At 48.5% G+C, this 23,070-nt stretch overlaps 1 long non-coding RNA gene across 3 annotated transcripts; it reads right to left on the reverse strand.

Moving 5' to 3' along the window:
- Positions 1-377: 377 nt before the first annotated feature.
- LOC105242343 lies at positions 378-23,041 on the reverse strand. 3 transcript variants are annotated; one of them, XR_004628371.1, is made up of 6 exons: positions 22,135-23,041; positions 21,752-21,913; positions 18,699-18,948; positions 15,264-15,766; positions 2,065-2,221; positions 378-835 (listed from the first exon to the last, which is right to left on the reverse strand). It is a non-coding gene; the product is annotated as an uncharacterized LOC105242343 (long non-coding RNA). The 3 variants fall into 3 exon arrangements; XR_002141353.2 differs by lacking the exons at positions 378-835; positions 2,065-2,221 and having other exon boundaries at positions 7,857-15,766; positions 21,752-21,826; XR_004628370.1 differs by lacking the exons at positions 378-835; positions 2,065-2,221 and having other exon boundaries at positions 7,857-15,766.
- Positions 23,042-23,070: the final 29 nt, after the last annotated feature.

Consider the following 23,070-nt stretch of genomic DNA (forward strand, 5'->3'; position numbering starts at 1 on the left):
AGAGGGAGAATCTTAAGCAGGGTCCATGCCCAGCACGAGCCTGACTCTGGCCTTAATCTCATGACCCTAAGATCATGGCCTGGCCAAAATCGAGAGTCAGACACTTAACTAACCGAACCACCCAGGCGTCCCCGTAAAAGCCATTCTAACAGGTGTGAGGTGATGTCTCACTGTGGTTTGAGTTTGCACTTCCCTGATGATGAGTGATGTTGGGCACATTTTCATTGTATGTCCTGTTGGGAAAATGTCTATGCAGGTCCTTCGCCATTTTTCATTGGATTATTTGGGTTTTTTTGCTACTGAGTTTTAGGAGTTCCCTATATATTTTGGAGATTAACCCTTACCAAAAATGTGATTTGCAATTTTTTTCTCCCATTCCACAGGCTGCCTTTGCATTTTGTTAATGGTTTCCTTCATCCTGATGCCAAAGCTTCTTAGTTGGATGTTAGTCCCACTTGTTTATGTTTGCTTTTGGGTTGCCTTTGTGTTTGGTGTATAAGTGAACTCTTAGAACTGCTTTTGCCCTGAGGCATCTGCCAGCTCTTCAGGGAGCTGCCCTGGAACTGAGTTGCACTTCTGCTCACTGGCCTCATGGTTGCAGAAGGACAGCAGTGTAAGTCCAAGGGACACCCCCCCACACATGCTCAGGGTAAGGTGACACCAGACGTAAATCTATGTCCTTTTGGCACAAGGGGCAAGATTCCTGTGAGACAGTAAACCAAGCCCAGGCGTCCTGAGGAACAGAAGACTCAGTTTACATCTCAGAGGTGGTACAAGACAACTCAAGTAGGAATTTAGCTGAAAGCTGTTCTGGTTTCGACGGTGGCCCAGGCATCTGTAGATGCAAACATAGAAGAGATCCAGTTTTTTGTTTTTTTTTTAAGATTTTATTTATTTGACAGAGAGAGAGAGAGACAGCCAGAGAGAAAGGGAAACAAGCAGGGGGAGTGGGAGAGAAAGAAGCAGGCTCCCAGTGGAGGAGCCCGATGCGGGGCTCGATCCCAGAACGCCAGGATCACACCCTGAGCGGAAGACAGGCGCTTAACAGTCGACTGAGCCACCCAGGCGCCCCGAGATCCAGTTTTTGTTTTAGCCGCCTAATAGGTGATTAAGTGCTATGTCTTCATTTGCATTTCCCTAATGCCTAAGGATGTTGAACAATTTATAACCTCCGGTGAAGCGTCTGTTCATATATTTTGCCCATTTTCTTTCTTTTTTTTTTTTTTTTAAAAGATTTTATTTATTTATTTGACAGAGATAGAGACAGCCAGCGAGAGAGGGAACACAAGCAGGGGGAGTAGGAGAGGAAGAAGCAGGCTCATAGCGGAGGAGCCCGATGTGGGGCTTGATCCCATAACGCCGGGACCACGCCCTGAGCTGAAGGCAGACGCTTAACCGCTGTGCCACCCAGGCGCCCCGTATTTTGCCCATTTTCTAACTGGATTATCTGTCTGAGGGGTTTTGTTTGCTCATCTGTTTACTACTGAGTTCATATTTTTGAGATAAGTCCTTCGTCAGATACATGGTTTATAAATATTTTGTCCCAGTCTGTGACTTGTCTTTTCATCCTCTTAATGGGGTCTCCAGCAGAGCAAAAATTTCAATTTTGCTAAAAGTTAAATTTAGCGATTTTTTTTCTTTTATGGAGCCTGCTTTGCGTGTCACGTCTGAGAACTGTTTGTCTAGACCAGGGTTTCTCAAAACTCAATTTTCTCAATTTTGAGAATGTGAGCTAAAAGTGAACACAGCAGCCCTGTGTCACCCTTTTCTCACTTATCTGTGTATCCATGGTGATGACCCTTTGGGCAGACTCTCAGAACTCTTTGAACATTGGCACAGCTGCAGGGGGAGATGTTATTTTAGATGCCCAAAGCAGCGGGTTGAGAAGAGCCAGATTGTCAGCGTGTCCTAGGCAAACATAAGGAGGGGGCGCCTGGCTGGCTCAGTCAGAAGAGCATAAGACTCTTCATCTCAGGGTTGTGAGATCGAGCCCCACGTTGGGTGCAGAGATTACTTAAAAAAAATTAAAAAAAAAAGGTAAACATAAGGATTCATGATGCTTACCTTGTGCCTGGTTGGGGGGCCATGCTTTCTCACATGGTATGTAAGTAGGTCTGTTTGAGAACTTGGGACCCTAAGACTCAGGTGGTATTTCCTGGGCCAGGACATCTCGGATATGCTCCTGCTGTTTGCACATGGAGGAGGTTTGCCTGTGCTATCCCTGTGGAGAGATAAGAAAGCATGCATTTGACCTCTCCAGCCTTTGCTTATAAATATCTTCTTCCTGCTGTTCCTGCATTCTATTCTTTGCTCTACTAAATCTTAACCTTGAGTCTAACTTTATGTGGGGTGCTGTGAGTCCTTCCAGTGAATCATCAAACTAGTTGTGGGACCACTGGGACAGGGGGTTGTTTTTTTTAAAACAAAGAATTTGGTTTTTCAAATTGTTTCAAGACTTGCAAAATAGCCTATTTCATATTGGATGAGTCTGGGTAGTTTGTAGCTTTCAAGGAATTGGTTCATTTCATCCAAGCTATTACATTTATATGGGTAGAGTGATTTACAGTGTTCTGTTATTCTCCTTTTAAGGTCTTTGGAGTCGGTGGGAATGGCCAATATTTTATTCTTTGTGAGTTTTTCTTTTGCTTTCAGAGCATCTTTATGGATATCATCTGACTCGATTTCTAACTATGACCCTGTGCAGCAGGCAGGGCAGGCGTTATTATGGGCATTCAGCTGCCTGAGAAACATGCCTGCTCAGAGGTGCCTGTTTCAGGACCACACGGACAGAAAATCGCAGAGATGATACCAGAGCCCAGGGCTCCTGACTCCAAGTTTCTCCACAGGTAACAAGGTCCAAACTATCCCTCCCATACAGTTCTGTTGCCTTCCATACCTACCTCTCGGCTCTCTCTTAACTGGTGCCTTTACTCTCTATCTAACCTTCTAGTGTCATGCTTTTCCTTGAGTGAACCCTATCTTACAGGTTTTCCCCTTAGTGTACTCCTGGCCTTCTCAGACTTGGCCTCTCTCCTTTCTCTAGGCCTTAATTTTGTCAGCTCGTACTTCCTCTTCTTGGAAACCCCCAACATACCAAGGTCTAACCCAGCGGTTCCCAGCAGGGAGCAATTTTGTCCCCCAAGGGACATTTGGCAAGGTCTAGAGACAGCCTTGATTGTCACAGTTGGTGAGATGCTACTGGCATCCGGTGGGAAGAGGCCAGAGATGGGGCTAAATATCCTACCGGTGTCAAGACAGCCCCGCCCAGAACAGAGAGTCATCCGGTCCAAATGTCAGTAGTGCCGAGGTGGAGAAACCCTACTCCCATCCCATGCCTGGGGAGGCCTCGTCTGACTCCTGACTGGCTCTTTGTATGTGCGCCAGGCCACCAAGGCTGTAAGGCTTTGAGTTTGTGGTGGATGTCTTGCCAATCTGTGGCTTTGTCGGCTGGAAGGATGCAGACAGGCTTCCTGCCACGCAGCAACGAGACAGGACTCTAGACCCCTTTGGTCCTCCACATCGAATCCATGGAGATGGAATTATTTTGCCAATGTCTCAGTGTCGGGTATCAAGCCCCTCCAGCTGGGTTACAGCCTCATCCACACAGAGTGTCCGAGACTTCAGTGGAATGTTGGGAATGGCAGGGGTCATAGGGACGATGATGGTGGCTTCTTCCCCAAGCACTGGAAATCTACTGGTTGCCCATTATCAACTCCTATGATCTCACTGGTGGGTCTTGTGGTTGCCTTTCGCGTGTGTGTGCTTTGGAATGACTTGGCTGGGTACAATTTGGACGAGGAAGTGACCTCTGGAGGTTCCAGTGATGGTTTTGACGAGGGTGACAATGCCTGGAAAATCATCCATACAGATGTCCTCTGCTTCCCTCCATACCATGGTTTGCTCTGTGCTGTGCTCAGCATGAGCGCCCAGTTCCTGGCCCCCGGCACTGGTGAGGTAATAAGAATTAATCAGGGATTTCTCTCAAGGGGTAGAAATAAGCAGATTGTTCAGAAAATGTTTACAGATCTTCTCTTCTTTCCTAGATGAGGGGCAGACATAAGGAGTGGGGTGGCTCTAGTGAGGATGAGTATATATATATATATATTTTTTTTTTAAAGATTTTATTTATTTATTTGACAGAGAGAGACAGCCAGCAAGAGAGGGAACACAGCAGGGGGAGTGGGAGAGGAAGAAGCAGGCTCCGAGTGGAGAAGCCTGATGTGGGGCTCGATCCCAGAACACCAGCATCACGCCCTGAGCCGAAGGCAAATGCTTGGACTGAGCCACCCAGGCGCCCCGAGGATGAGTATATTCTATTGCAGGTTTTGTGGACAATAGAATTGGGGAGATTGCTCTGCTGCAGGCCCTGGGTCTGGGAGAAAGGGGACTGATTCATCTAAAACACACTAGAAGAGGGATAGGTGAGCTCTAACACAGGCTTCTTGGGGCTACTCTACAGGCATTATCATGGCGCTACTGGGCGTGTTCGGTGGGTATCATCATGGGGCCATTAACTCGGCGCCATCTTGTATGCCCTGACCTGCTGCATCTCTGGACAACGTGTCCAGCCACTTCTATTGGCAGATCGGAGTTGAATGGTGGATGTGGAATCGCATTCCCACCACGAGCCTCTTCTCTGGACGAGACTTCCCCTTCCCTGGTAGGCCAGCCTAGACTTAGGAACTTGGGACACATCGCAGAACCTGGAATAGAGTCAGAGTGAGGCTTCCTGCCCAGACCCTCACATGCCTGCTTTCTTGTCCTGGATCCTCCAGTTCTTGGCCATCCAATGATTCCTTCTTGATATTGGTAATTTGTGTATTCTTTGTCTTTTCTTTATTGGCCTTCCTAGAGGCTTATCCATTTCAGTGATCTTTCGAAGAACAGCTTTTTGTTTAATTACCTTTGCTGTTTTTATGTCTTTTATTCTGTTGATTTTCGTTGGTTTTTTTCCTACCTTCTGTTTTATTTGGGTTTATTTTTGCTTTTCTTTATCTAGTTTCTCACGATAGTACCTTACATTATTGATCTGAGCCCCTTCTGTGAACATTTCCTGCTATGAATTTCCCTCTCAGACTCTTTTTGCTGTGTCCCACAAATTTTGATATGCTCCATTTTCATTCAGTTCAATGTGACCTATTCCTTTGAGACTTCCTCTTTGATACACGGATTATTGTGTGTCCATGTGTTCGGAGAATTTCCTGCTATCTTTCCATTACTTATTTCTAGTCTGATTCCACTGTGGTCTAAGTTCACACTCGGTATGATTTCATTTTGATGATTCTTTTTTGTTTTATGACCCAGGAAATAGTCTACCTTGGTGAATGTCCCACACGTACTTGAAAAGAATGAGGATTCTGCTGTTCTTGGGTCAAGTAGTTCAATAAATATCAATTAGGTCCTGTTAGATGACAGTGTTGTTCTATATCCTTGCCAATTTTCTGACTAGTAATTCTACCTGTTGAGACAGTGGTGTTAAAAGTCCTCAACTATAGGGGCACCTGGGTGGCACAGCGGTTAAGCGTCTGCCTTCGGCTCAGGGCGTGATCCCGGTGTTGTGGGATCGAGCCCCACATCAGGCTCCTCTGCTATGAGCCTGCTTCTTCCTCTCCCACTCCCCCTGCTTGTGTTCCCTCTCTTGCTGGCTGGCTCTCTCTCTGTCAAATAAATAAAATCTTAAAAAAAAAAAGTCCTCAACTATAATTGTGGATTGGTCTGTTTCTCTTTTCAGTTCTACCAATTTTGCTATATGTATATTGGAATTCTGTTGTTTAGTCCATACATATTTAGGATGGCTATGCCTTCTTGGTGGATAAATCCTTTTATCAGTATGCAATGTCCTCCTTCATCCTTGGCAATTTTCATCGCTCTGAAGTTTACTTCATCTGATATTAACAGCCACTCCTGCTTCCTACTGACTGTTTGCATAGTGTATCTTGCTCTATCTTTTTACTTTCAATCTACATATATCTTTATATTTGAAGTGAATTTCTTATATACTGTATATAGTTGGATCATGTTTTTAAATCCACTCTACCAATCCTTGTGTGTGTGTGTGTGTGTGTGTGTGTTTTTAAGTGAGCACATGGCCACCAGGAACTCCACCCTTTGATTCTCCCACTTTAGTAATTCCAGAGCACAGAACATGCCTCTCTCCTGATAGCTCCAGCAGCCTTCCCAAGGGGGCCTCTCATTGGCCTGGTCCTATTCTTTCTTTTTAACCAGTGGATTTATACCATTTACATTTAATGCAATTTTGGTATGTTAGGGTTTAAGTCTGCCATTTTATTATTTGTTTTCTGGCTTCATTCCTCTGTTTCCTTTTTCATGCTTTTCTCGGGTTGCCTGAACATTTTTTCATTTATCTATACTGGTTTTGAGTGCATCTCTGTAGAGTAAGCACTTGACATAAACTTTTGATTGCTGTAGCATCCATTTCAAAGACTTCCATCTTGAATTAACAGACTGCTGGGTGGATGGCACAAGTGCCAGCAAAACAACCAGTAAGGGACCAGGCCACCCCCACCCATGAAGTTCCTGTTATGGAGAGCCCTGAATAACCTAGATGACCTGACCGCTTGATTGATCTCATTTCTCCCTTCCTGTGCCCTAATTCCTGCTCTTATGCCATAAATGTGCTAATAAAGAGTGTCCCTGTGAAACTGTAGGTACCTCACCCTCAGTCCCTAATAAAGGCAGAGCCCTAGGTCCTTTCTCTCTCCCTCTTTCTCTCTCTTGACCCAGGACTTCATGTGTGGCCCTGGGGTATGTAATTAACCATGTTTTTCAAAGTTCCCCAATGGTATTGCTGAGGTGCCTCCTGAAATCATATTAAGAACCATAAGGACTGGTCCAGCCACAGCACTGGTCCTGATGCTGGTGGAAGGGGGAATGCCTGTGGGGGTCAGGCATTCCTAACCAAGAACAACACTATCAATAGGCTGGGACTGACACAACAAAATCTTTGTATAGTTTTTTTTTTTTTCTTTCTCCCCAGTGGTTGCCCTAGGTGTTATACATGTGTAACTTACTCCAACAGCCTACTGGTGTCAATACTTTTAACCATATTACCTCCATTGAGGACTCTGTACCCATGCACCCTCATTCATAACCACCTTACATATTTCTTTTCCACATGATGAACGTCACGTTAGGCAATGTTATGGTTTTTGCTTTAGCTATTAGACATAATTTCAAAAACTCAAGAGGATAGTCTAATATGTTTGCCCATAATTTTACCATTATCATTGTTCTTTCTTAATTCCGGATGTTCTCTCCACCCTCCAGAGTCGTCTTCTATTTGTACTAGACATTATGTCCAGGGTTTGAGCTGCAGTTTAGTGGGAAGAAGAGAGAGAACTGCATCCATGTCACCTTATCTGTAACCACCGTCAACCTCTTCTAATACTTTGATATTTTTAGCTTATTTTTAAATAAAACTTTTATTTCAGAATAGCTTAGTTTTACACAAGAGCTGTGAAGATAGTGCAGAGTTCCCATATATCCCAGTTTCCCCCATTAATGCATCTTATGGTATCTTTGTTATAACTAATGAACCAATATTAATATGTTAATAAAGTTCACCCTTGATCTAGATTTCCTTAGTTTTTACCTAATGTCCTTTTCAAAGTGTTCTGAGACCCCATCCAGGATACAGCATTCGGTTTAGCTGTCATTTCTTCTCAGGCTCCTCTTGGATGTGACAACTCTTCTCAGACTTCCCTTATTTTGATGACCCTCACAGTGTGGAGGAGTCGGGCATTTGCACAAGGTCCTCAACTGGGATTTTCTGATGTCTTCTCTTCATTAGTCTGGTGTTATGGGTTTTGGGGACAAAGACCACGACAGCGGTAAAGGGCCACCGTCATCACATCATAACAAGGGTATGTACCATCAACAAGCCTGATCACTGTTGATGTTTACCTTCATCGCCTGGCTGGGACAGGGATTGTCGGGCTTCTCCCATGTAAAGCAGCTACTTTTCACCCCCCATCCCAAGCTGTACGCTTTGGAAGGAAGTCACTAGGTGCAGCCAATATGGTTTCTTTCTTTCGTTCTTTTTTATTTTACACTTACATCATACTCATTCCCCACAAATGCTGACTTACTGGAGGAATTAGTCTTTCCTGGACCCATATTTTCCCAAACATTTCGTTCTGTTCATTACACCAATATGAAGCATTTTGCAGCAAAGAAAAAAAATCAAAGGCATGAATCGAGAGGTTATTTCTCTTAATACTTGTGCTCAAAACTAATGTCCTAATGAGGCCTTTAAATACCGTCATAGCCATTTCTAGGAAAACCCTAAAAACCCTACACAGCAGGAAGGGGAATGGGATTCTTCTGAACGCTGCTGTTTGTTTCAGGGAAATTTATCAGGAGAAACAGAATCAGTTTCATCTTCTCCGGCAAGTTTGCCTTAAAAAGAAACTTGTATCTTACACATCATTTCCTCATGAATCTCTTGAATTCCACGAAGGGAAGCATGTTTATGAGTGCACTATTTGTCCTTTTGACACAGATAGGGCTATTTTTAGACGGGACAGACAGAATGGCAGAATGGCCTGTGCTTTGTGTAGACTTCACAGCACCCGGAGGCCAGTGACGTTATCATCCTGAGTCCCCATATGCCCACGCCACAGGACTCGAAGCATCATGGTGCCCTTTTATATTACTAAAGACCATGCTGAGTTTTATGGTTTTGTTTTTATGACGTATGTGTCAGAAGCACAACTTGTTTGATGCTGAGTTTCTGGATATGAGTAATTATTACGAGAAAATATGACTCTTCCTTACCAAATGGCTCCAAGAATACACTGCAGAGGAAAAAGGGAGACTGCTCAAAGTAAGAATATTGTTAGAATGTTCTCTGTATACAGGAGGCTCTGTACCGTCTAACATCATGGCAATCTCTGAGTGACTACCGCCACCCCCCACTTATTCACCTTAGTGTCACGTGAGTGTTTCAGAAAAGAACAATGAGGCAGCAGACTTATCAGACAGGAAAACAACTTATAAAAAGAATTAAAATAATTGTATATCAGACAAAGTACAGACATGAAACAGAAATTCATGGGAACTGAACCCCTAATCACGGTGGCATTTCACAGTGGCTGGGGAAAGGGAGATATACCCCAGACAGTGCTGAGAGCTGATGGGGGAAGGGAAGAGCCGGACCTTCACCCCCAGGCCTCACCTCAAGGTAAATTCCATGCGGATCCAAGATTTTAACATAAAACAACGAGCAGAAAACATTAACGTTTTAACAACTCTGAGTGGGAAAAGTATAAATATGCAATTCAGACGCCATACAATAAAAATGGGGTAATTTGTTTGAGTTAAAAAAACCCCCACAAACTCAAGAGACAAATGACAAATTTGAAAGGATACCCGCAAGGCATCTGACACGCAAAGGGACAATACCTTCAATGAGCACAGAACTTTTCCAAAAGGATCAAAGAGAAAGGTTTACAAAATTAAAAAGAGGCAATGAACACGGGGAAAGATGCCTAACCTAACCATGAGTCACTTCTCATTGCCTAGACTAAACAAAGTGAAAATGCCAGAGGTGAGAAGTTCAAGGCCGCAGGGAAGGGGCACCTTCCTTAGGCTGGCTCAGCCAGCTTTTGCACGTGGCGCTCCTTCACACACTCCCAGGATGGCTGCTGCGCCTTCAGGCGTCACCTCCCGGATCCACGAGAGGAAGGGGGGCAGGAGGGAAAAGGCGAAAGGTTTCTGCTTCGGAGTCCCCCACTTTAAGGAGTTCTCGTGGAGGCCCAGTTCTGCTTACATCTCATTTGCTGGCTGCACGGCGGCAGTACGGGGAACTTACTCATTTTTAACTCTGCCGCCTAGAAAGCACATAAATCCCAAGCATCCCACTTAGGGATCTTCACAAAGTGAACACATTCATTTGACCAGCATCCAGATCAAGGAACAGAGTGGCAACAGCCTCCCTGCAAGACCCCATGTGCTTTCTCCTGGTCACCAGAGAAGGTATTTTTAATGCGTACATTCTCAGTATGACCACAAGAGGGTTGGTTAAAAAAAAAAAGAGAGAGAGAGAGAATATAAGTAACCAGCCATCTGTCATACCCATCATTTTCTAGATTCACTCAAAGGCACTCTGCCTCTTTAAGTCTTCTCCCCCAATTTTATATTCTCCGCCCAAGACATGTTCTGGTTCTTTGAGAGAGAGTGGCTGGGATTTACATTTGCTAGGATTTTATATTGTGAGGCTGGGACCCAGAGCAAGTGGGCCCCAAGAGGAACTTTCTGCAGCAGTAGACTCACAGGTGAACGCAGCGAGGAGGTCCCTATGGGAGGGGGTGAACTGGCCCCCAAGCGTGGAGAGAGATCTGACTAGGGAGACATCCCAGAGAACATCAGGGACCCCACTCCACGAATGGGATGAAGATGGGGATAATTTGCAATTCTGTATCTTTTAGAAGTGATAAGACCCCAAAATAAATGTGCCCAAACCTTAGAAGTCAGAATTTATTCAGGACTACAGTATTCATATTGAGAGAGACCCCATTACGAATACAGCTGACTTTCGCTGGGGCTCCCATCCTACTGAACACTGAAACATTCACCTTAGAGAAAGCCTGATCTGTGGAGGCCTCCGCCAGCATTCTAGCACTTTCACAAGCCACGGGAACTCTACAAATGCAATAAATGTGGGGGCTTTCAGGAAAGCAGAGCTCATTCAACGTCAGAGAATTCACACTGGAGAAAAACCACATGCACGTAATGGATGTGAAAATGCTTTTAGACAGCTACTCGGACATCTGGGATTTCAGGGCAGGGAGGAGCTCTGCAAGCATAATGGATGAGGAAGAACCTACAATCCAAGTTCCAGACTCAGATGATGTCAGCTAATTTAGTTGGGACTTGTGCTGGTCATATGTAACGAATACAGAGAACTGTCTAGGGGAAGCGTGCAGCGGCCTGAACCTGAAAGCAGTCATCCTCGAGAGAAGCCTGTGAGCCTAATCGATGTGCAAAATCATGTGGGGACAGTGTAGCCCTTTCTCATCATTGGCAAGTTCACGGGAAAGACTATCTTGCGTTGTACGGACTGCGGGAGACCGTTTAATCCGTAATCAGGCTAATTCATCCTGGAGAAAAAAACCTTGACTTTACCAAGGAGGAGGAGAAGCCTTCGAGTTCTTTTCCTTACCGGATTTCAGAGAAACCTTCGTGGGGTATGGGCCAACTGGGGGGTTGGGGGAATTCGGGGTGTATTAAGCATCACTGTGAAGCATTAATCACATCAAAGTAGGAGGTTACCCTTTTTGCTTCCTCCCTCCCAAAACTTTCACTCTTTTCTCTGATGAAGTCAGGAATTGTGTGTGTATGTCTTTAATGACTGACCTTCCCAATAGCATCATTGCTTTTATAAGCTTAGCTTGTAATTCTACTAGGTCTTCTGAACTACTGAGTGAGTGAAGTAACACAGCGGGCAAACGTCGGGGTTGGCCTGGGGTTTGGCCTTTGGGGGCAGGACTCCTCAGATATGCAGGGTGCATAAGGGCTGCGCTCAGACGGGTGATGAGGCTTAGTGGCAGAGTCTGCTGAAAACTCATCTGTGCTTGGGCCCCATTCATTTGATGAACTTCTGTGGGTCACATGTCTCTGCTACTGATGATGTGGGGATGGGAAATGGGTGGGTGACTTGTTCTCAAGCTCCGAATGCAATGAAATACTGCTAGGATGCATGAGGAGGACGCCAGTTTATCTTTGTTGTGAACCTGAAACTAGAAATCAAAAGAAGGCGGCCCAGAGTTCCCAAGTTCAAGGTCTCATTTCATGAGGGAAGGGAGGACCCCACATTTTGTCTGGTGTTGAAGGAGCACTTCCGTCCCCACTGCTTGGTCAAAGTTGGGGCAGAAGAAAGCTTAATCTAGTCCTTATCAACGGACGGCTTTCCTGCCTCCCAAGAGAACCAGGATGATCCCCATACTAGGATTCGAAGCTTCCATAAGACATCCTTGCCTCCTGCTAGCTTTACTTTCCAGCTGAGGTAGAAGAGATTCAGAGCTTGTGCATTTCTGGCTCCTGGCTTTGCTGAGAAGACAGGAAGAAATGGTGGCGGGAGAGGGAGAGGGAAAGGTGGAGAAGAGACAAAGAATGAAGAACGTGGGAGTGCCCGCATGCAGGCAATGGCCACAATTCAGGCCCTGTTCCTAAGAGGATCTAAATTGTCAGGAAGTCTGGCTGCGGGGTTAACAAAAAGGCCTCGTTTTCCACCAGTTTAGTTTCAGTTGCTGTAAACTCCTCCCAGCCAGTACTTGGCACTTCTGAAATCCTGCTGTGGACCCTGGCCTCCCGCAGAAGTGATCCGACCCACCTGCCATCTGTCCATTCCAGCTTGCTGCTCCTTCCATGTGCTTTCCATGGCTTTCTGGCCCATGCTTAGGCTCTCCCCCACTCTCCCCACAGCACTCTGTGTCCCCAAATTCATCACTGAGCCCCATTTTAGAAGATTCATGCTCATATATCTAGAACTTTCCTGAATCTGTCTTTCCTCATTTGCATCCAACAGGCCCTGGGAGTTGGGGGACTAAGTGCTGGAATTGCTCTGGAGGCTGTGAGAAATCTTGACTTGTATTTCCTGCCATGTAAGTGAAGATTTCCACTGTCTACATTTGCGGCGATTTCCCATTTGGATCTAAACCAAAAGCCATTGGGGCTCTAAGGAGCTGATGACAGACAGGCTCAGAGCAGTGCTATACTGGCTAAGAATGTCTCAGGCTTCAAATAGCAGAAATCTGCTTAGAAAATAAAGACATTCAATTAATGTATCCGTAAGACTGGAAGTAGGTGGTTCCAGGATAGGTATAGTGGCTCAACGATGTCATCCAGGACCCAGGCTCTTTTTGTCCGTCTGCTAGGCCAACTTTGGTATGTTGGCTTCTTCCCTTGCCTCATGGTCCCAAGATGGCTGCTACAGCTCTAAGTGTCATGACCGCAAACATCCGTGTCCAAAGCAGGAAGAAGGGCCAGGCCTCTTCACCATCCTTCCTTTAATCAAAAAGCAAAATTCTTCCCAGAGGTTCCTCCAGCCCATTTACTCCTAATTTTTATTGGCCCCCTCTAAGCCAACTGACAGCCAAGGGAATAAGGAAGGAGCTTGCTGCAGTGACTCACATGGGCCAGGCAGGTCCAGGGGCCATGGGACACTAGGGCGCCTCAGGGACTGGCTCTGCCCCGGCCTTTTACGGGTCCCAGCTCTGCTCTGGCTGTCCCTTTCTTTCTCCCCTCGCCAACAACAGGCTCATGGTTCCTCCCTGCACTCTGTGTTCCCCCCATGTCATGGCTTGTTTTTCTTCTATCTCCAAGTTCCTTCTTCAGTCTCATTCAGGCCAGCACATCAGTCCATCCAGGCCCTACTTGGCCTCACACTATCCTGTCACACACATACACTGTGCTGATACAGTCTTATTTTTTGGGTTCGTATTTCCCCAAAGGGGAATCCAACTAGTCTGACTTTCCTTATATTTTTGAGCTGGCCAGGTGACTCCAAAAGTCACTGGCCGGCCTCCACTGGATCCTGGTCCAATGGGCAAGGTCACATGATACAGCAGGGGCCGAACTGTGGCAGCTCCCCACAGACAGGGCTCGGGGCAGACAGGTACCGTGGCACAAGGAAGAGGACGGACAGTGGCTTTGTGGAGCCCAGAGAAACAATGTAAGAAGACAAGGCTCCTTTAATGAAGGCCGTAGAGAGAACACGGAAGCACCAGACGCACGAGTGAAAAAGCCATTTTGGACATTTCTGCCACATTTCTGTGGATGCCACGTGAAGAGGAGGGGAAGGATCCCGCTGGCAGACGGAACCAAGGCCCCCGCGCTACAGCCACAGTCAGACCACCGTAGCCAAATCCAACCATGTGGGCCTCTCGGGTCAAGGCCCAGACGCAGTGGAGCAGAAAGAAACTGTTCCCGCCTTGCTCTGCCCGATGACCTGACTCACGGAACAGAGGGCGGAGATCAGATTCTCGCACACTCTCCCCAACTTCCCACAGCAGAAATTCCAGCGACTGCTGGGAGAGCAGGGAAGGTCACTTGTGACCCCGGGAGGTCGGGAGGTCGAGCAGCCATTCGACCTGGTCTCTCAGAAACCACTGAGCGGCTCTGACGGGCCTCAGAAGGGACTGTGGAAGCAGGACCATTTCAAAGTGGCTAAAGGACCGAGACGCAGTGCGAACTGGGGGTTCTGGCGACGCAAGTTAAATTCCAACAAGGGGAGAAGCGGCGCTTTAAAGCCCGGGTGATGGGCAGACCTGGATGTGGAGCCCTGCTCCCCCCTCACCCGCTGCCCGCCCTTGCGCAAGTTGTTTAACCTCTCTAAACCTCAGTTTCTTCATCTGAACACGAGGACAGGACCACGCTACTTCCAGGGCCGTTGGAGGGTTCTGGGGGGTGCTGCGCGTGAAGCCTGGGCTGAGAGTCACCTGCCCCTCCAGCGCCCTGCCCCTCCCCCAGCCTTCACTCAATTATCTGTTTCGACCTCCTCTACCTGTTTGCACTGATTTCTGCTCAGTCCGGTCTCCGGATGGTCAGGAGGGAATAATGTGAGAGAGCATTCTGGAGACCCACCATAAATGACACTCCAGCTACAGACATCCAAACCAGAGCAGGGATACCTGGGGGCCAGTTGTGCTCCTGCCCAGAGACAGTTGGAGAGCTCCAAGGGCCCTGGTAAGCAGACAAAGAGGCAGCTGGCAAGGGCCCTCCCTTCCTCTCTCTCTTTAACCCTCGATGACCTGCTCACATCTCCACCAGCTTCAAGGTTCAGCTGTTTGGAAGCAGCCCTGGGCTCCTAGAAGATGAGGGTCTATGGGCAGCACCGGCCCTCGGGACCAGCTCCTGTGATCTGGCCAAGAACATTTTTAACTCACTAGCTTTAAACGAAAGCCGCAGACAGCTCCGCAGCTCTATAAAACCCGGATGTATACACAGGACTTGTTCCCTTTTCCCCGGGGGGCGGGGTGGGGGGAGACAGGGATTCTGCAGCTTACAAAACACAAAGGGGCACCGTTTGCATTCTGTGTTTAGGACCCAGGACTTCGCCAGATACCAAAGGGAGGACGCACTCACTGGGGGGTGGGAGGCCCAGGGGGGCACTGGAGGACAGTCACTAACATCTGTTTTCCTCAGTCCCTCCATGAACTCCCTGGCTGCCCCTAACTACAGGGGCACTCCCCTGCTCCACGCCATGTGACAGCCTTCTACGTGCCGGGGGCTACGCCACGTACCGCGGATACAGAGATGTTTCAGACATGGGCCGCGCCCTCGAAGAGCTGCGGGTTCACGCTGAGGGTGATCCCTACGCCATCCAGACTTAACCAGGACACTGCATGGACAGGTGCGCGACAGTACCGATCGCTTGCTTGCTCCCTGCCTCCCCCTCCCCGAAGTCACTCCTGGGATTGGCGCCATGCGCGGCTGGCAGCAGGGAGAATCTGGCTGGCCTGCCTGGCGTGGGCGGGTGTCAGGGGCAAGGGGTGGCAACAAGGACAAGATCACCTTCCTCCTGCGTGACCTGGAAAAGCGCGACAACTATCCCTGAGAAGGCAGGCCACATACGTCTTCAGTCACAGTGCATCTCCACCCACGACTGCGCTGAACCACAAGTCCATCCGCTTGGACCACAGTGACCGCAGCCACACCTGGTCTCCAAAGTCCCGTTGTGCTCAGAGGTGCCATGGAGAATACCAAGGACAGGACGTGGTTCTTCCTCAAAGAGCTTCCTTTAAGTCTGTTGGAGAGGAAGGTGTAGAAAGGTCATGACGGCCTAGCATGAGTGCTAAGGGGTTTTGTGGGCCGTGAACTCTCACAGGAGCAGGGACAGCGGAGTCTAATTGCAGGCCTACAGAGTCCCAGGAAGGCTTCAGGGTGGAGGTGGGCTTCGGGCCAGGCCAGGAGGCTGGGCAAATTCAGAGCCGTGGGAGGGGGGCTGCATTCCAGGGGCACCTGTGACGTGGGCATTGACATCGGGCACTCAGAACACAGCTCACTCCTCACCCCCCTGTGAAAGTGGTGCCTTCTCCTCTTGCTGTGCTGTTAGGAGGAGGAGACAGCCAGGGCTGGAACGCTGGTGCAGTCACAGAGCTCTGATTCTCAGAAATGGGGACTTGTGACACTCTCACTTCCTACGATGTCATCATAGTGTAAGGCCAGGACCGAGGACAGCCCATAAGCTCCAACGCTCAGCGTTCCCGCCAGAGTAGAACCATGGGGGCCACCCTAGGGGGCTGCTGGTCCGTAGAGGCTGGGACCAGGAGACTTTATGCTGATAAAGGCATCACTTTGGGAAACCTCAGACTCTTAAGCCCAAACCTCACTCCACCGGCATGATACACGTGGCCACACATTTGGGCAGAATTCTGGCAGGATGTCAAAGAATTCATACAGAGGAAATTTTGAAAATTATGAATAAGGGAAAATTTCCCTTCATTTCCTAATTCATCCTAGAGAGATTCCATGAATGGCGCTGATGTAGGAAAATCCTCGGGAGGTGAGCAGCTCTTAGAGATGAGAATGTCACAGGGCAGGGGCGTGGGACACATAAAACACTATTATTTGTGCAGGGGACAAAGGACAGGGAAGGAGGAGGGGCTGGCAGCAAGTGGCCTGGGGGACGGTGGGGAGAGGAGAAGGGACTCACGAAAACAGCAGCACCTCTGAGATGGCAGGGGAGCAAGTCCGCGTCCCATGGTCTCAGAGGGGGACTCGGAAGAGAGCGCTGGGGTGAGAGGGAGGAAGAATTCTGATCTCGTTACTGTCCGCCATGTGTCAGGCAGGCATGTGATTCCTTCAAGCGACCCGGCAAGCGTGGGGGCCGTTAGCTCCGCTTTGTAAAGAAAATAAGGGACAGGCTTGGGTAGTATGTGGCCAAGCCAGCAACAGAGGGGAGGTCATGCCATGGTCTTCCCACCATCACAGGGACACAACTGGTCCTTCAGCACCGCTCTTCCTTGGGCTGCGTTTCCAGAGACACAGGGGACAATGAGAGGCAGCTGGCAAACTGGGGGGAGGGGGATGGAAGGAGGGAGTGGCTGGCTTCCGCAGACTCTACTTCAGGGAACAGGGGAGGGCTCATTCACGCACTCCTTCATCTGTTCAGCAAATCTAGATTGAGCCCCACGGAGCGCCAGGCACTGTACTTGGGCGCTGGGGGTGTGAGTCAGACTGACATGGTCCCTGCCCTCATGGAACTCCCATTCTAGAAGGAAGCAGACAAGCCAGCACGCTGCGCAATCTGAAAGGGGAAGGACTGGGCCCCGTGGAAGCACAGAGGGGAATTACGTAACCCAGACTCACAGGCTTGAGAGTGACTTTGGGGAAGAAGTAACATGTTGGCTAAGACCCGAAAGAGGAAGCCTCAGCCTGGTGTGCAGAGAGGAACTTGCAGGAAGGTCTGCTGGTGAGGAAGCAGAGCGAGAGGGGCCGAAAGACGGTCCGTCTAGTGTATGTGAGGAAACAAGCGCTCCTGGGGAGGCACGGAGCTCAAAAGGGATCTCAAGAACAATGGGGAACTGTGAAGAGGGTTTAGTCTGGGGATGACTCGAGCAGGTTTGTGGTTTATCCCTTCCCCGGAGCCCAAGGCTGGCACAGCTAGGAGAGAGCTGTCCAAGGAGTCCTCAAGTTTCGGCAGGGGTGGTGGAAGAGGAAGGCTGGGAGTTCTGTCTTTTTTCCCCTCGTGCACCAGGAAGGCTTCCAAGAGATGCAGTGAGCAGAAGCAGCAATAAAGGGGGGGACTCACTACGGTGCCCGTCCAGACCCCGGCAGGAAGCACAGGCCGCTTGGGGACACAAGTGCATGAGCCAACACCCTCCTCTTGTGGCCGAGAGGGGTATTGCCACTGTGTTCGCAAACGGGCATGTGGGGACTTCTCTTGCTTCCCACCCCTGAAAAGCAGGGCCGATGGGGGCTGCAGGGAGCTGTGGACCCCAGGAGGTTTCCTACTTTTTTTTTTTTTTGGAGAAATCTGAATAACAGGGAAAATGTGTATAAATGCTTAGAAACAGATGCCAGAGAGACAGTCAATGTTACCCGAGATTCCGAAACAGAGGACTAATTTTTTTTTCATTTTGTTTCGATGTATTCTAAATTTTTCTGTTCTAGACACATATTCCTTTTGTTAATAAGAGAATAAATGTGTTATTATTTCTTTAAAAGGCAGAAGTGACACAAAAGTGGCCCAAGAGGGGACTAAAGTGGAGGCCGGGTGGCTCAGGAGACTGCGGAGTGGCTGGGAGATGAACCGCTACCCAGGCCAGCTCCCTGGGCCCTCCCGCACCCGGCGAGCACAAACCCTGGCCAGCTGCAGGGCCACACGTGGGGGCCCAGGTTTGGCGACGAGACCTCCTGAAGGAGCCATCCCTGCTGTCCCTCTAGTTATGTCAGGCATGCCTGACAGCTTATACCCGCTGGTCCCTCCTGCCTCCCTTGCTCGTGTGATCGCTTTCTCTCATCTACGTGCTGGCCTCCTGACCTGCTCACGCAGGGGGTCTGACCACCAGGTTCTGGGGAATCTGGAGTCCATTCCCTACGCCCACATGGAGGGTCCTCTCTTGAGCAGGGTGATGCTAAATGAGGGCTGGGTCTGCCCACAAACTGTGGCCACGCGTGCATGTGTATGGAGTCTCTCTCTGCACAACTTTTCTGACTTGGAACGAGGCACTCACCTGGCCCGGAGTTCTGGTCACTTCTGTCACCTTCGTGGCTTCTTCTTCCCTCTCCTGCTTGAAACTCTTCTCTTGGGCAGGGCAGCTCCTTGGCCTCCTGTCTGGAGGTTCCCTAATGCTGGTCTAAGGTTCTGGAACATTCTGAGGTGTCTCCCAGCTCTGGTACCTGTGAAGAGTCACCCGTGGGATCTTCTTTCCACAAGTTCCTGATCTGAGCTGAGCACCTCGTCCCTACTCCTGAGGTCACCATCTGTAATCATATGTAGAAAATCCAAATGTTACTGTTTGCTCTGCAAAGAAAAGCCATGGAAATAAAATGCACACCTACCGCCAGGGATGGATGGAATAAACCATGACATATAATATAGCAATGAAAAATGAGGTTACAGAAAAGTAATTAATGATCACACTGTTTTTTTTAAAAAAGCAGGTTATGAGGGGCGCCTGGGTGGCTCAGTCAGTTAGGCAGCTGGCTCTTGGTTTTGGCTCAGGTCATGATCTCAGGGTCCTGGGATCAGCCCCACGCTGGGCTCCATGCTCAGTGGGGAGCCTGCTGGACATTGTCTCCCTCTCCCTTTGCCCCTCCCCCCACTCACATACTTCTCTTTCTCCCTCTCTAAAAATTTTTTCTTTAAAGCAGGTTATGAAATACAGTGAGATTCTGAAGTACTTCATAAGGAGAATACCCCAAGTTATTTTGCAAACCTGGGGAGAGGATGAGGAAAAAGCAGGGGACTGAAGTGGTGGGGTTGAAGGGGGGACAGGAAAGGAATTCTGAGAAGGTTGGGAAGAACTTGGGCTCTCCCGGCCACTCAGCAAGAGGTGAGGGAGGCGGGAGGCTGAGGAAGCAGCCCCAAGGGGCCAAGGTTAGTGATCTCCAAGAAGGGGGATCCTGGGGTCGAAGCTTGAGGTAACTGCAGAAGTGGGGGGTCCAGGCAGAGGGGGGAAAGCTGGGATTTGAGGGCGTGGTCCTGTGTTGGTCAAAGAACTCTGATAATCACAATAATTAAAAAAATAACTTGTACATGTAGGCACTTTGTAGTTTACAAAGCACTTTCTCCTCTTTGATGCTTACAGAGGAGGAAACAGAGGCACAGCGCGGCTAGTGCACAGTGGAGCCAGGACCCGAACACAGCTGGTTCCAGCCCTCGCTGTGCTGGGCTACACTGCCCGGCTGCCCCTTACGAGCAGGGGCGGTGAGGCTATAAAAGCTCACGGGCAAGGAGGAGATTACACTTTCCAGACAGCCTTTAGAACAGACGCTGGTCTCATCTGGAGATCCAGAAGCCTCTTGTAAGACCAGGCGAGAGCCATTAGATGCTGGACCCCAGGAAGGTCTGGAGGATCGGGGTGAGGGGAGTCGCTGGGGTGGCCAAGGAGGCGGGCGAGGCGCTCGGGGACACAGAGCAGCAGCTGCTTACCAACGAGTCTGGAAGCATTTCGCTACTTTAACAACCCACCCGTCCATCCGTTCTGGTGGGCACCAGATAGATGGATGTCATGCCGGCCTCTGGCCTCCCCTAATTCTGTGTCCCACAGATCCCAGTGGTGACGGGAGACTCTAGAAGTCCAAATTATCACTTATTTCAGCGTGGGAGCTTCTCAGTCAAACCACACTTCCACAGAAAGGGACATCATGTTCTCCAGATGTAAGTGACCATGGACATGTCCAAATCTGTGAAATCCATTATGGGGCCCCTCATGCTCCCGCAAAGATCAGGGGCACTGCCGATAGAAAGCAGCAGCCCCCTAGCGGTGTTATTTGGCTTTGCAATGAGCATTTCACGGTTCTATTACCAAACGGTACTGACTTCTGAGAATTTATAGCGAATGAAATGAACAGTGAGGTAAGGATCTTCTCTGCAGTTAACCAGCCCCTCCACCCTACCTGCTTCCCCCTGGGTTGGGATGGATGCTTTGTGGGTCTGTTCTCTCGATTCCCGACTGCCTGCTTTTCCCCAGAACAGGCTCCCCTCCATACAGGGTGGCTGGACCTCTGGGGTTCCCTTCCCATAAGGGAAGAACGGTGCTATATTGTCAATGAAGGTCTCCATGAGCCACACCACGGAGTGTGGTTTAGCTAAAAAGCGACCACACCAGAATTCAAAGCAGCCCAATACTGTCTCCGGCGTAACCCTTCAGGGAGTGAAAGACACTCAGCCGTGGCGGGGGTGGGGGGGCCAGTGGACGACTGAGATCCCTTGCTGTGCTCTGATGAGTTCAGCACCCCCCTGAGTTCTGGACTGAAGGTCTCACGCTAGTCTGGTGAACACACTCTACTCCCAGCACAGGTCTGCAAACTGTCACGTTCAGGCCTGCTTTTCAACACAGGAGCGCCCAAGAAAAAGATCGAAGACCCTGATCTCCTCCTCAGAGGATGCTGCCTCTTACGACTGGCGTGGAGGGGGTGGAGTTCCCAAGATCCACGTGTGAACTGGGCTCCTGTGCCTGAAGCTGGTGATGTGTGCTGATTCTTGTGTTGGGGGTGGGGAGGGCTATCTCCCCCCAGAAAACTTCCTGTCCTGGAGACAAGAAAATGGGGAACCCTAAAGCAAATGTAATTACTTGCCTTTTTTTTTTTTTAAGAAAATGTCTTGTTAGACCTTTCCCCCCAGTGTATTTCTTTAAAAATTACTATTTTTTTCTGATCGTAAAGCAGTATCTATTCATGGCAAAAAAAATGTTATGTACTTAGTAAAAACATTCAAAGAGAAAGTTCTTCATAATCTTATTTCCCAGAGATAATGTAAATTTTTAAAAATTTCTTTTATTAAAAAAAATTCCCCCAGCTGTACTAAGGTATAGCTGAGAACTTAAAAAATGTGTATATGTAAGGTGTATAACTTGATTTTAAATTAAGTTTTCACTCAAGTTTTGATAACTTATTTAAAAAACTAAATAACTGATTTATGTTCAATATAACTTGGACCTATTGATAGGACCATATTTCCAGAACTTTTCCCTAAATGTCCTAGTTTCCAATATTCTGTCTAGTTGTCCTCCAAAGCCATCAGAACAGCCGAGAAGTTCCGGTTTTTCTGAATCCAACCTACCTCTCCCCACTGGCTTCTAGCTGAGCGGGGTGCTTCTAGCTCAGGCCTCTGAGGAGGATCATGAGGTCAAGGCGTCTGCTGAGATGGAGAATTTTTTCAAACTTTGGATTTGTTGTCCCAAGAGATTCTTTTGTCGTGACAAAAGAATACATATTATAGTTTCTGTAGAGAATGATTCAGATGTGAGCAGGTTAAATCATGACTTAACTGAAGCACCTCCCCATAAGAATTAGAATCAGAGTGTCAGAAATGAAAAAAAACCACCTAGGAAATGATCCAAAATCTAATTTGATCCCCAAAAGCACCAGGGAAGAGCCAAGAGGAACACAGACACGGTATTGGGTCAAAACAGACGTGGCCTTCGTTCTCCTTGGAAGACCTACCCCTCCCTATCTTCTTCACACGTTAGATCCCTCTTCTATCCGCGGGCTTGGTTCTTTTTCTCACTCCCGCCCTCCGGCAGGCCTCCATCACTCCTCCATTGCCCAGCAGCGCACTCCCAGCCCCAGCCTGACTGCCTCCGGGCAGGATGGCCAGGAGCTGCTCCAGCTCCAGCAGCTTCAGGATGGGCAACGTGCAGACTGTCCCTGTGCCCTCAGCCACTGGCAGCAGAGCTCCCAGGGGCATTTCAGAACCTTGTAGGGTCCCGAGCCTCCTGGTCTTAGAACTCTCTGAAGCGGGGACAGGCCAGCTTTTGACTGGGAGGCTGATTACATGGCAGCATGGTCCTCTGCCTCCGCCTTCACGGTCAGAATTCTGTCCGGCTTTTGAAGGACCTGTGGGCACTGGGACACAGCCGCACCCTCATTGCGGTGCTCATTCTTGACAGGAGAAGGCCCCAAGGAGGCTCGCTTGTGCCGTGTGAGGCTTACGTTTCAGAGAAACTCTTCCTGAGCTGCTTCCTATCTCAGAAACTTTCTGAAACACAATGAAATAAAACCCCTTGATTATGGTCCTTTTCAACACCACTAAAGAGAGTATAACAGTACAACGCTCTCTCGGGTATCCCTTACCATTCCTGCGTCCCCTTGCCTGCCACGCTGGGTATTTTTCCAGCAAATCTCAGACATCATTTCTAAGACTCTTTTCCTTTTCAATGCCTAACCCCAACAGCCTTTTCACAGCTAAAAGTTTTAAACAGTAACCCTGCCAAATTGCCAATCAATGTTCATATCTACCAGATTTTTAAAAACTGCACAATTGTTAAGACTGATGATCCCAATAAAGTTTACAGGTTGCATCTGGCTAATAAGTCTCCTTATCTAAAGGTCCACTTCCTTCTTTAAAAAATTTTTTGTTTGAAATCTTGTAATTTGTTA

The sequence above is a fragment of the Ailuropoda melanoleuca genome, chromosome 10, assembly GCF_002007445.2.
Source record: "Ailuropoda melanoleuca isolate Jingjing chromosome 10, ASM200744v2, whole genome shotgun sequence".
NCBI lineage: Eukaryota > Metazoa > Chordata > Mammalia > Carnivora > Ursidae > Ailuropoda > Ailuropoda melanoleuca.